Genomic DNA, 14,094 nt, shown 5'->3' on the forward strand with positions numbered 1-14,094 from the left:
GCTACTTGGGAGGCTAAGACAGGAGAATTGCTTGAACCCAGGAGGCGGAGGTTACAGTGAGCTGAGATCTCACCACTGCACTCCAACCTGGGTGACAGAGCAAGACTCCATCTCAAAACAAACAAAAAAACCCCCAAGGTTTTCCAATTTCTCTCTCTCTCTCTCTTTTTTTTTTTTTTTGAGTTGGAGTCTCACTCTGTTGCCCAGGCCGGGGTACAGTGGTACGATCTCAGCTCACTATATCTTCTGCCTCCCAGGCTCAAGAGGTTCTCTTGTCTTAGCCTCCTGAGTAGCTGGGATTACAGGTGTGAGCCACCACACCTAGCTAATTTAGTAGAGACAGGGTTTCACCATGTTGGCCAGGCTGGTCTTGAACTCCTGACCTCAAGTGATCGGTCCACCCTGGCTTCCCAAAGTGCTGGGATTACAGATATGAGTCACTGCACTAGGCCCTCAATTTCTTTATGTATAAAGATACACATACATCCCTAATTTTACATGAATATGATATTAAACATGCTATTCGAATGCAGTTTTCCTCTCATTTATTTTGTTTGTTTGCCCTTTCATGCACAATAATCTTTTATCCTCTAAATTCAGGCTATTAACTTAGAGTATATCTTACACATTTTTCTATATGTTCACAGAATCATATATAGCATATACACATCTATGAGTATAGACACTACACACATTCATATATGGAAAGACAAACAAATGCATTTAATTTTTTGTCTTTTATTTTGCAAAAAGAGGATTATATAATACATACTTGCCTGAGTCTAGCTTTGCACACACAGCAACAATACATTGTGGAAATCTCTAAACGAACCAGTTATCTCTGAAATCTTACTCTCGTTTTAAATGATAGCACAGTGTCCCATGTTATAGTTATATTACAATTAACTCAATTGCTTCCTTTAAGTAGGGCTTTGTTTTCTACTTATTGGGAAAAAAAATTGATAAATATATATGACCTATATATTTATTAATATATTTATATCTATCTATCTGTTGTTTTCCCATGGATTAGATCCTCAGTAATGAGATTTTTGGGCTGAAGACTTCAAATATTTTTGATTTTAATGAGATTTTCTAAGCTTGCTTCCAAAAAGCTTGTATTAATTCACATTTCTACCAGCATGTATTAGAGTAAACATAATGTTTAAAGTACTTGTTATTCAAAGTATCGTTCATGGACCAGAAGCAACAGCCTCAGCTGAGAGTTTGTTAGAGATGCAGGCTTGCAGCCCCATTCCAGATCTACTGAATCAGAATCTGCATTTTAATAAGATTTTTGGGTGATCCATATGCACTTTACTATTTAAAAATTACTGTTTTTAAATCACTTGCAATCTGTTAAGTTGGGAATATATTTATTAAGTGTCTTCTCTGGAAGGATAATTAAGAAATTACTAACAGTGGTTGACTTTTGGATGGAGGACAGGAACTGACAGCAGACTTGGATGGAAATTGTTTTTCACTAAATATTTGTATAATGTTGAACTTTTTCATGTGCATGTATTCCTATTTAGAAAAATTTTAAGAACAGCTCTTCGCGAATGCAGTGATTACTTTCCACCCCCAAATCTGCAGGCACATAGTAGACCGTGGTTCACATGTGCTTATCACACACTAATGCCCACATTGTCAGCTAGTGTGTTCCAGTTTAAAAAAATGCAGTGGTAAAGGAAAATTCTCCAAGCAACATGGCTTGCCTTTTGAGGATATGAAAATGTAATGATGTCAATGAGGGTTTTTCTGACAGGGAGCATTTGACAAGGCAGACAGTGAGTCAGTGTCACAGAACACTTTCAAACTTTCCTCTGCAACATTCCCATAGTTTGAGTTGTGATCACCATCCCACTGTTAAATTTTTAATAATCTAAGATTTCCCCAAATCAGAAAGTTGCACTAAAAAATTCTGACTGATTTATCTTCTTGGGATATGGGGGTTCTCAGGTTTGCTGTGAATCAAGTGTTGGAAAACAAGTATGGAACATCTTGGTTGCAGGGTCCACAATTAGATTTGTTGACACCAAAGTAGGGGTGAGGTTCAAATGAGTAGGGTAAGTAGTCCTGCTTTTTTAGGTTAGAAACGGAGCATCCTCATCACACGGTTGGTTCCTGTAAATCTTCCTAGGACAAGAATTCCCCTTCTACCTCACTGATGCATTGTACATACAACTTATTCTTAGGAAATATTTTATGCAGTCTAAATTGAAAACATATGCAAGTTCTAAAAGGTCTCTGAATGCTAAAATGTATCAGTCTTTGAAATCTAATTTCTCCAGGAGCCACAACCTTTTGGGTCTCCATGGCTTTACATTAAGAGCAATGATGCAAATTTATTTGGCTCATGTACCCAAACCTACCCATTCTCTCAGGAACACCAGCCTGGAAAATGTTGCCCAACTATTTGGGGGATCTTTTATGGGGTGGGGGGAGTTATACTCATTAATGTTCACAAATATCTGGTTGGCCACCAAATAATCTGCCATTTCTTACTTTTCATTGGCTTTGCTCCCTGCTTTCAGGTACCAACACTCCTGCCAGGATTTTTTTTTGCTTCTACAGAGCAGCTTCTTTCTCCCAGTGGGCATCTGTCCCCAGCTGCAGCTGGAACACTGGAGTCCTAGCATGTATGTAGGGTGGAGGGTACAAAGCTTGCATGACATTGTTCTGGATGAAGCGAAATAACTTAGTCTCTCTTCTTTAGGGGTATGAAAGCGCTAGGTCCCAGGATGCTAGCGAAACACCACTTTTGGCATTTACTTAACAGGTTCCTCTCTTCTGAGGCCATGGGCATAGGGGGCTTTGCTAGAAGACAAATCCAAGTATCAGAAAACACACTGTGGCCATGGCCTTGTCATAAAATCTAGCTGCTGGGCTCTGGTTTCTTTGATGTTCAAGGTATATTTTGTCTCAGGACTATACCTCCTGCATGTAGGCATCTGAATCCTAAATTAAATTTACGCTGGGGTTCCTGCTACATCCAAAGCAAAAAATCTACACTCAAAAGAAATAATCATTTATTGCTTGGACTTCTCTGAGCTCTAGTACCTGAATCAGAGGGTTTCATGGCAAAGCAGATACGATCCGCAAAACTCTTGAGGAGCTTCCAGGGGCAAGAGTCCAGCCAGCTGTTCAGTCATTGGCTCCACAGCAAGGTCAGTCCTACCTAGACCTTAGTCATCTCTTCTTGCCCTCTCTAGAGTGGAAATGGAAATCAGTTCCATTCTGCATGGGAGAGAGCAGCACCCAGCCCCTCACAGGATGATGGAGTGAGGAGGGGGTTGCTCTCTGTTCTCAGGTTCTGCGATGCTGCATGCTGCCTCATGCAGCTCAGCTCTGGGGAATGCCTGGTGTGGATGGTTGGGTCCTGGGACAGAAGGAAGGGAACAGAGGATGGGAGGAGAACAAAGGGGACGCTTTTCCCCAATGCTCCACTAGAATCAGTAATGTGGTTCTCAGAAGACACATTTTATTCTTAGTAGAAATCTTATTTTATTCCCCAAGGAATAAAAAAGATGTGTTGGTGGCCATGAAAGGGAACTGTGTGATGGGGTGGGTATGAGGAATACATTTTCTCCCATGCTCTCTTGTTCCTGAGAATTTCTGTGAAAGGAGAGGAGTGCCTTGTGAAGCGAGCCTGCAGCCAATTTGGAAATAGATCCCCCATCTGTGATTTCCAGATCAACAGTTTGATTACTACTGATAGGTGGGTAGATGGTAATCACCATCTCAGTGACCGTAGCCTGAAAATAGTGGTAGAGGAGGGGTGGTTACAGGAAACTGTGCTGGCTTTTCCATTTCAGTTTAGTTTTGCAGATTAAATTGAAAGTTTCACAAAGGTGCATTGCTAAACACTTTCTTTTTTTTTTTTGAGATGGAGTCTCACTCTGTCACCAGGCTGGAGTGCAGTGGCATGATCTCGGCTCACTGCAACCTCTGCCTCCCGGGTTCAAGCGATTCTCCTGCCTCAGCCTCCCAAGTAGCAGAGACTACAGGCACGCACCACCATGCCCAGCTAATTTTTGTATTTTTTGTAGAGACGGGGTTTCACCATGTTGGCCAGGATGGTCTTGATCTCTTGACCTTGTGATCTGCCCGCTTTGGCCTCCCAAAGTGCTGGGAGTACAGGCATGAGCCACCGCACCCGGCTTAAACATCCTCTTAATGCAAAGGAATGTGTGGGCAAATGGATCAACAGGTTGTGCAATGCGTTTGCAGGCTTATTCTTGGGGCCTGTCCTACTCTACCACTTATAGGTTTCTTCAAGGCTCAGCTTCATCCCACGTATCTGTGCAGTATCTCACTTCTAACCTTCTGTGTCTAGCATGGGCCAGAGATGCAGGTAATGGGAAAACGGGCTGTCAAGAAGCTTGTAGCTCTGATTTTGAGCCAACTGCGCACCCCTAGACTCCCAGGGATCAAATGACTGGCAGCCTCGGAATTGAAGAGCAACAACTGGAGAACTTGGCTGCTGATTGTCTTCCTTCCTCAGATTTTTAAATTTTTTCACCCATATGGTTTGAGTGTCCAGGTTTGCTGGCTGGGGCCACCTAAGGCAGCTGCATGTGGTCGGGTGGCTTATGCTCTGCAATAATGTAACCAGCTGAGAGGAGAATGGAAGCTAACCTTTGTTAGCCAGTCTGTTGTTCCCTGCCGTGTGCTACATCAGTCTGAAGGAAGGGATGTCTTTTTATCATTTATCCTCCAAGAGAGTGCCTTGTGAGGAGACCCAAGGGCCCTGAATGAGCTAGTGGTGGCCCTGGGCAGATAGTTTTAAACTGTGAAGCCTTGACTTGAAGCCTGTCCCCTCACTGCCAAGCCCAGACCTTCTCTGACTTGCTTGAATCTGACCTTGAAAAATTGATAGCCCACAGGCCGTATATACAAGATCCACCAACGTATTTATTTGATTTACACAGAGCTGGACCACATAGTGTTGTGAAATATTTGAATTGGTTGTCAATACTTAAAATTTAAGAGATTTTACATAAATGTCTGAGTTTCTGGCTTCCCACAGCACTACCCGGTAGCAGCCAGTTAATGTGTGACAGCCCTTGCCATGCCCTGTGGCCTCTCTAGCACTGAAAATGAAGCTCAATTGCTGATTTTTTTTTTTTTTGAGACGGAGTTTCACTCTCATTGCCCAGGCTGGAGTGCAATGGCTCAATCTCGGCTCACTGCAACCTCTGCCTCCCAGGTTCAAACAATTCTCCTGCCTCAGCCTCTCCAATAGCTGGGATTACAGGCATGTGCCACCATGCCTGCCTAATTTTGTATTTTTAGTAGAGACGGGGTTTCTCCATGTTGAGCAGGTTGGTCTCAAACTTCTGACCTCAGGTGATCTGCCTGCCTCAGCCTCCCAAAGTGCTGGGATTACAGGTGTGAGCCACCGCGCCCAGCCATTGCTGTTTATCACAGTGCTTGTGCTTTGTTTTCTTCTAGAAGAATTAAAAGAAAAGCGAAATCTATCTTGTGCTCACGTTTTAAAGTGGGAAGGTTTAAAAATAGATTGAGAAGCCATTTGTGGAAAAGTCTAGCCTGCTACATATTTTCTAATTGACTGCTAAGTCTTCATCATCTGTGTTTGCAGCCCATGTCCCCGTGTCTTATAATCATGCAGTTGAAGAAATTCAGTTCTAGCACATGCTCCTCCACTGGGCCATTACAAGCAGTTACTAGGCTTATAGAGGAACCTGAAGTTATCATGACCCCTCTGCAGCAGAGAGGCTGATTTGGAGGAGCGCATTCTGGGGGCTCATCTGTTTCGCTGTCATCAGTCTAAAGTGTTTACAGTGACAAAGAGTTTAGACCCTTCTTGCTGAGCTGGGAGGCTAGTCAGTGAGTGGATGACCCAGGACAAGGTCAAATGGTCAAACAAAAGAATACTGTGACCAGAAATATGAGACCAGAATCAGGGGGTGAGGATAGGGACATTAGGAACACAGATGACGAAAGCCAAGTAACTGCAAAAGAGGTACATAGCTCAAGAAAATCAGGTTTCATAATCTAAGGCCCCGATGGCAAAGTTTTTTTGGGGCAGTGTCTCACTCTGTCACCCAGACTGGAGTACAGTGGCTCGATCTTGGCTTACCACAAACTCTGCCTCCTGGATTCAAGCGGTTCTCCTGCCTCAGCCTCCCAAGTAGCTAGGATTACAAGCATGTGCCACTACTGCCCGGATATTTTTGAATTTTTAATAGAGATGGGGTTTCACCATGTTGGTCAGGCTGGTCTTCAGCTCCTGACCTCAAATGATCCACCTGCCTCAGCCTCCCAAAGTGCTAGGATTACAGGTGTAAGCCACTGTGCCTGGCCGTGCAAAGTTCTGTAGTAGGGAGCAGATGCTTAAAATGCAGAGGGCTGGGAGGCTCAGTCCTTAGTTCAGAGAAGCTCTTGGGGACTTTACATGCTTGGTCATACCTCATGATGCCTGTACATGGCCCATAGGTGACAGAGAAGCAGTCTAGTCAGATGGTTAAGGACAAAGGCTCTGGAGATAGATTCCTTCCTAGGTAAGAATCCTAGCCTCTTGCTGGCTGTGAATCAGGTGAGCTCCTTAACCCCTTCATGCCTTAGCTCCCTTTTCTACATAATGAGGATAGTGATATACTCACCTTTTAAGGTTCCCTATACATGAGGATTAAATGATCTAATTCTTACAAAGTGCTTAGAATAGTAGCTGGCACATGCAAAATATCCAATTAAGTGTTTATTATCACCTGCTTGCTACTTCTCCCAGCTTCCTTAGGAAAATGCAATCTTTAGAAACATGTTTATCAACTTGTAGGAAATTGCCCTCTGAAAGAAATAACAGCAATATATGCATCTTAGTATTTTAAAGGAACTTGCCAAGCATGCACCTGGCACAATGGGCAAACTTTATAAAGGGTAGCTAAATTCCGAAATAATTTGTAAAGGGCTCCTGAAGCGTCAGAAAGCTAAATGATGTTTTCCAATTGAGGATGCTATTCCCTTGGATACTTTTGGAGGGAGCATGGTGCAAAGCTCTCCTTAATTTAAAAGGACGTTACCATGAAATGGGCTCACAGTGAAATCTGTTGGGAGAAGAGTGAGCCTCACTCTCTGGAGTGCATGGTGGAGTCTGCCATATACGAGAAGGATGTTGTGGTTTCAGCCAGGTTTGTGGGGGCACAGCAAGGTGAGGCTGTCGCTATTTTCTCCGTGTGGTTAGTGTGAAGTGAGCAAAGACACAACAGCATGTGTTTGGAGCTCGAGTGCTCAAGGCGCTGCTTTGAGCCCAGTGCGGCCCTTTGGGGCTTTGAACTGCAGCCACAAGACTCTGGTGGCATCTCTTTCCAGATTTGTTTTGAAACAAGCTTGAAAACAAGATTTCACCCAGTCCTTATGCTGAGATCTGCGAGTGAATGTGCTTGTGCATTTGCTTGTCCCTGGCTCAAAAGAATGTTCAGCGATGTATCTAGTAACTAACAGAGGATGCCCTGCTAAGTCTTATGTCTTTGCCAGAGAACATGGCAGAAAAGCTATTGGAGACAGTAGGAGCTATGCCAACAGGCAACATGAATTTGTTATTAAGTCAAACAGTAATGTATGAAAGGAGATAAAATAATTTGCAAATGGTGTTGAGGCAGAGTTAGGACACCCTTTGTTTAGGTAAGAAATGGGTAGAGAATGGGGGAGGGGCTAGAGACAGCCTGGATGTCAAGCTGCAGGGCTGACCTGTTTAGGATTAGACCAGGCTCCAGGTCCTAAAAGCAGTTGATTATAATAGACTTTGTGGTTCTCATTAGCTTTCATGTAGTAGACTAGAGCTTTTCAGCCTCTAGTAGATGTACCCTCATGGTGCCTAGTCTCATCTGTCCTGAGCTACAGGGGGCCAGCTGGGGAGAAGAAAAGTGACACTCTTTCTACCTCCACACACTCATTCACACACACACACACACACATGCACACACACAAAATCCTGTAAACATTAATTCAATTATCTCTATAGATCTAGCATAAGGTACATATAAGATTATAGAAACATCCCTGCTCTAAAGAGTTCATCTCCACTTCCTAAAATTTCCTCTAGTGGGTGACTTCCCTCTTCATTAATTATTTCATTCCGAATTTATTAAGTATACAACAAGTGCCAGAAGCTATACTGAGTGAAGCTGGGATAAGTGTTCAGTGTGAGAGAAAGATGAGTAAGCACTGAAAGGTAGATTAGAGTCAGGTTCTGAATAACATTCTACGAAATCCAAAATTCATTTAGTAAGGAGGGGTCAGAGGGAAGGGTTTTTTGTGTTTTTCCTGAGACAAGGTTTCACTCTGTTGCCCAGATTGGAGTGGAGTGGTGCAATTATGGCTCACTATAGTCTCAACCTCCCACACTCAAGCAATCCTCCTGCCTCAGCCTCCTGAGTAGCTAGGACTACAGGCATGCACCACCACATCTAGCTAACTAAAATATATATATATATTTTTGTAGAGACAGAGTCTTGCTCTGTCACCAAAGCTAGAGTGCAATGGTATGATCATAACTCACTGCAGCCTTGATTTCCTGGGCTCAAGTGATCCTCCCACCTTAGCCTCCTTAGTAGCTGAGATTACAGGTGCGTGCCACCACACCCAGCTAGTTTTTAATTTTTTTTGCAGAGATGGCATCTCACTATGTTGAGCAGGATGGTCTCGAACACCTGACCTCAGGCAATCCTCCCACCTTGGCTTCCCAAAGTGCTGGGATTACAGGTGTGAGCCACCATACTTGGCCTCAGAAGGAAGGTTTTTTAAGCAAAAATGTGACATGCTTAATCAGAGTTTCAAGATTATTGCTTTGAGAGTAGTGTAGAGACTGTATTGGGAAAGAAATATAGAGGATTGAGGAGAAGATACCGAAAGCAGAGGAGTATTTCAAGTCTAGAAAAAATATTTTGAGAGCTTTTGAAATACAGTAGTGACCGTGGGAACCCAAAGGAGAGGAAAATTGTGAGAAATATTTATAAGGAGTAACCAGTAAGACTTGGGTATGACGGGAGAGAGAGAATGAGGAAGCAAGGACAGCTCTGAAGTTTTGAGTATGGGAGACCAGAAGAACCACAGATGTTGCCATTAATATAGAATGGGAAGTCAGGAGGAGGAGCTCTTCCTGTATTGCCTCAGAAATGGAGAGGCTAGAAGGTCATCCAGTCAAATGCCACATCTGCTGTCGGTATCCCCTCTTCTCCCACTTGAATCATCTGTTAGGGAACCATAGACTGGCCTGGATAGGACAGCAACTAAGTGGCTGGGTATGGTATTGGGCTCTGAGGCCTGGAGTTCCAGTGCAAGGAAATCTGGGATGCTCACAGTGTGATAAGCCTAGTCAAAGTGTTCTAGAGAAGTGAGAGAACCACACATGATAAAGGATAAGCTGAAAGGGCCCACTGGGGAGATAGAAGTTTGGGTAGCAGAGCTGAGCAACTGATTCAGTAGAGACGAAATTTCAATAGGAGCAAGACAAAGAGGTAAAGTATGACAAAGGATAAACAGAAATGGTCCATTGGGGAGATAAAAGTTTGGGTAGCAGAACTGAGCAAGTGATTCGGTAGAGATGAAATTTCAGGAGAAGCAGGACAAACAGGTAAAGGACTGGGCTCCTGCCATGGCTGTCAACTTCCCTGCCACAGTGAACCCTGCCTCTGTCAGAATACTTCCGTGCTTTTGGCAAGAGGGAGCTCATAGCTTTCAATGGTCAGCTGAAATCTCTCATGCTTTATCATTCACCACTAGTGTTAGTTCATCCCTGGAGGCCCAGAAAAGATGCTTCATCTAAACAGCTTTTCAAATGGTTGGTGATAGCTCCCCTAAATCTGAAGTTTATCTTCCTTGTCCCCCAAATCTGAAGTTTCTCTTCTCAAAGATGAAGTTTCCTCACTTTAATCACACGTGTATGTGTATAGAACTGACATATATCCCAGTTTATCTGCATAGAGTGCACATATATTAAAGTGTGAGGCCATGAACTTTATCCAGAACTGCAGTTGAGGTCTGACCACCACAAATCAGAGGAAAGTCAGCACCTCCATTACTGGAGCTATTGTATTACCACTAATTCTCTGAAGATAATGGGTTCTCTTGGGGCCACATAGCACAGCCAATTAGATTCATTTGACTTTGAACAAAGTCTTTTGTTTTTATTTTTAAACACCGCTAAGCCATGTTTCATCCTGTGTTTGTGTGGTAGGTTATTTGTACCTGAGCATAGACAACTGGGTAAGAGGATGGCGTTTTGGGGTTAGTATTGCTTTCTTAGTCTGTGTCTGTTTTTTACCAGCTGTGTGACTTTGGGCAAGTTACATAACTTCTCTAAACCTCATTTCTTCATATATAAATGGCAATCTTAAGGGTACCTACTTCAAAGAATTGTCAGAACTAAATGAGATAAGGAGCATTTAGCACAGTTCCCAGCTCACAGTAAACCCTCAATAATACTAGCTATTATTATCTATTGTTACCTAATATTAATATCTCAATCTTGTTAGGTGGGACTCATCCTTCAAGAAATTATTGGGTCTTCTTTCTCCTAGTAAACATAATTTAATTCCAATCTCTTTTAACTTTGTGTCAACCACAATTCGAATTAACATGAATTCTATACCTCTCTTTGAATATCTTTGTTGTTGGACTGTATCACAGAGGTGAATAAGACAGACATGGTCAGTATCCCCTATAGCCATCAGTCCATTGAGGAAGACAGTTAATGAATAACTCATGTATGAATCTTCTGTGTTTGCTAAAGTTATTTCACCAGTTACAAATTCACTTGTCTTTGCATCTAGCTGTATTTGTTTACCTTGTTCCCAAGGATATCACGGAGATATGAATAACTGTAAAATGCCCCATTGATGTCCAAATGCCCTGTATCCGGAAAGAGATGAGTAGTGACAATGACTCAAATTGGGAGATTTTATCTAAAAAGCCCTGCAGGATTTTCAGGCTAGTAGGTAGATGTGTATGAGCTTCTGCAGGTCACAGAAGTCAGAGATGAAGAAAAATATTTAAGTCCTTTACATATCGATGAGAATGGAAAATAAGTAGATGGTTGGAATACTCAAGAGAGAATGGGATGAGACATAGGAAGAGAAAATAAACTATGTAAGGAGAAGTAATTACAGAGATAAAAGGACAGCAGAGTTGGTAGTCTCTCTTGTAATCCAAGGGAGAATAAAATTTTAAAAACGAGGCAGTGATTAATAGGATACAAATATGGAGACAAATTGCTACCGCGTTTGTTTATTGAAAGGCCATTTAGTACTTTTCTGAGGTAAGTTTCAGTGGATTAGTAAGGAGAAAGCAAGATATTTTACAGGTTAAAAAATTGGCTGCAAAGCAGAAAAATAATAGATAAAAATTAGTAAAATTAAAAAGGTGGTTATTTGAAAAGATGCATAAAATTGATTAATCTCTAGTCAAATGACCAAGAAGAAAGGTGAAAAACATCTATCAGGAATAAAAAGAGGTCATCATTACAGAACCTGCCAATGTTAATAATAAGGGAATATTATAAATTTTTTGCCAATAAATTTAGGAACTTAGATGTAAAGGACAAACTCCTTGAAAGACACCATATCTCACCCAAGAAGAAGTAGATAATAATCCTATAGCTATTAAATAAATTGAATTAGTAATTAAAATTCTTCCAACAAAGAAAACTCTGGTTCAGGAGGCTTTATTGGAAATGCTTAAGGAAGAAAAACCAATTCTACATAAACTCTTCTATAAAATAGAATGAATGCATACTAACTCATTTATGATGCCAGAATTAACCTTCTATGAAAACCAAGTATATTATAAGAAAATAAAACTATAGACAAATATCTCTCCCAAACCCAGATCAAAAAATTCTCAAGAAAATATACATATGTAACAAACCTGCACATTGTGCACATGTACCCTAGAACTTAAAGTATAACAAAAAATATATAAAAAATAAATATATAAATAAATTTAAAAAAAGGAAAATATTAGTAAATAAATCCATTTTTATACAAAAAGTGTAATACATTCCTGGAATGCAAGACTGGTTCATCACTCAAAATTAAACAAAATAATTTCCCATAACAATATTCTAACAAAAAGAAAACATGATAATTTTTTAGATGCAGAAAATAATTATCTGACAAAATTGAATATCTGTTCACAAAAATAACTGTCAGGTGGTAAAGCAGGAGGAATGAGGGCAAATTATTATTTTAAGAAGTCTGACAGCAAAAGAAAACAGAGAGAGAAAGAGAGAAAATTAACTCTAGGCATAATTAGAGTAGTGTTATGGGAAGGAGATTTCCCCCATATCTTTAAGTCTTGAACAGGTTTATATGCTGAGGGGAAGTGGCCAGAGGAGAGAGACCAAAAAAAGAAAATATTGGAAATAATGATGGACTAGGGTTTTAGAGGTTGGGGAGGGATTAGGACCTATAGCACAATAGGAGCAAACAGACTTTAAGAGGTTTGGTACTCTGGGACTGAAGGGAAGGATGAGAGAATAAGTATGGATGCAGAGGTTACGTGAAGCAGCAAAGTTGGGCACTGTTAGAGGTAAGAGGAAAAGTGAAAAGGCTCACATTGGACATTCTTACAGCTCTCAGAGATTCCCATCTCAAAGGGAAGCAGTGTGGTGTGGAGGAAAGAGCATGGGCTTTGGCATTGGTCTCTATTGGGGTTAAATCACAGCTCTGCCTGAGCCTAGTTTGGCAATGCTGTGCAAGTTACCTAACCTCTATGATACTCTGTGTCCTCACCTGTAAAGGCGAAATTAATAGCAAACCCAGAGCATTATTACAAGGACAAAATTAGAAAATTATGCAGGCAACATAGCACACCTCATAACCCATAGCAAGTGCTCAATACATGCTATTCTCATATCTGTTGCCTTTATAAAGAAAATAGAGGTGGGACCAACATTGTGGGGAATAAAAAAGACATTTGGATCAGAGCTTGTGGGAAATGCAATGAGATGTTTACTAAAGACGTGTGAAAATAAGTGAGTAGTATCAAGGTCAGATAAGATTGCGGTTATGTGTTAAATAGATCATGCTATGATAAGCAAATAGGGGTAGGAGATAAACGTGCAAACAGTGGAAGAAGTGAGAGAGACTCTGGCTCATGCCCAGTCACCAGACCTGCTTCATTCTGATGATGATTAAGAGACTCTGATCTGGCAAAGACTGACCAGGAGACCCTTTGTGGGCTGGTTGCCATCCCACTGCTTAGAGGAGTTAATGAGCCTCAAAAGAAAGATTCTACAATTTTCCTATTTAACAACATTGTACCACAAAATTATTATGGGAATGCTGCTTGCTCTGCTTCAGTGTTTTTCTATTGTAATGTATTGCTGCCTTGTCTCGTTCAGTTAATGAAATGTGGATTCACTTACTGCCTATGTCCTTATGATATTTTATTGATTTGAACTCTGTTTTCAGATATTCTTCTCCTTCCTTCTCTAGAATTACTAGAATTACCCTGTTGGTTCACATGTGAATCAGCTAAATTGAAATTTTGTAATCTCAGGTAGGGCTTCTTCTCCATCTCCCAAGTACACGTCTGGGTCAGTATCCTCCATTAGCTTGAAGACAAGTGCTCTTGGAATAGAGCTTCAAGTGAACTTTAGCCCACAAGAAGCAAAATTAGGAAATGTGTCTCTTTGTAGAATTAGAATTAGAATTCCCATTAACAATAAGAATTGTCTTGGGCTGCTCATTGACTTAGTGATCAATTTAAATGTGATTTTCCCACGTATTTTGCACAAATGTATCAACATAACATAAAGCTGTTATGGTTTTTAGTCTTAGGTTCTGGGGCACAGCAACAAAGAAAATACACAAAACTCTGACCTCACAGAACTTACAACTGACTGGAGTGATAGATAAGAGAGTAAATATACTGTAGTTTGTTAGATGTTGATAAGTGCGATGGGAAAAAAAAATAAGAGTGGGAGTAAGATGTGGTGAGTTGCTTCTATTTTGTATGAGGTAGTAAGAGAAGGCTTTATTGATAAAGTGACATTTGAGCAGAGACCCGGAGGAATCTGTGGGACAAATAATGCAGAGATGTGGGAGGAAAATCATTCTAAGCAGAGAG

Source organism: Symphalangus syndactylus, chromosome 16 (genome assembly GCF_028878055.3).
Source record: "Symphalangus syndactylus isolate Jambi chromosome 16, NHGRI_mSymSyn1-v2.1_pri, whole genome shotgun sequence".
Classification (NCBI taxonomy): domain Eukaryota; kingdom Metazoa; phylum Chordata; class Mammalia; order Primates; family Hylobatidae; genus Symphalangus; species Symphalangus syndactylus.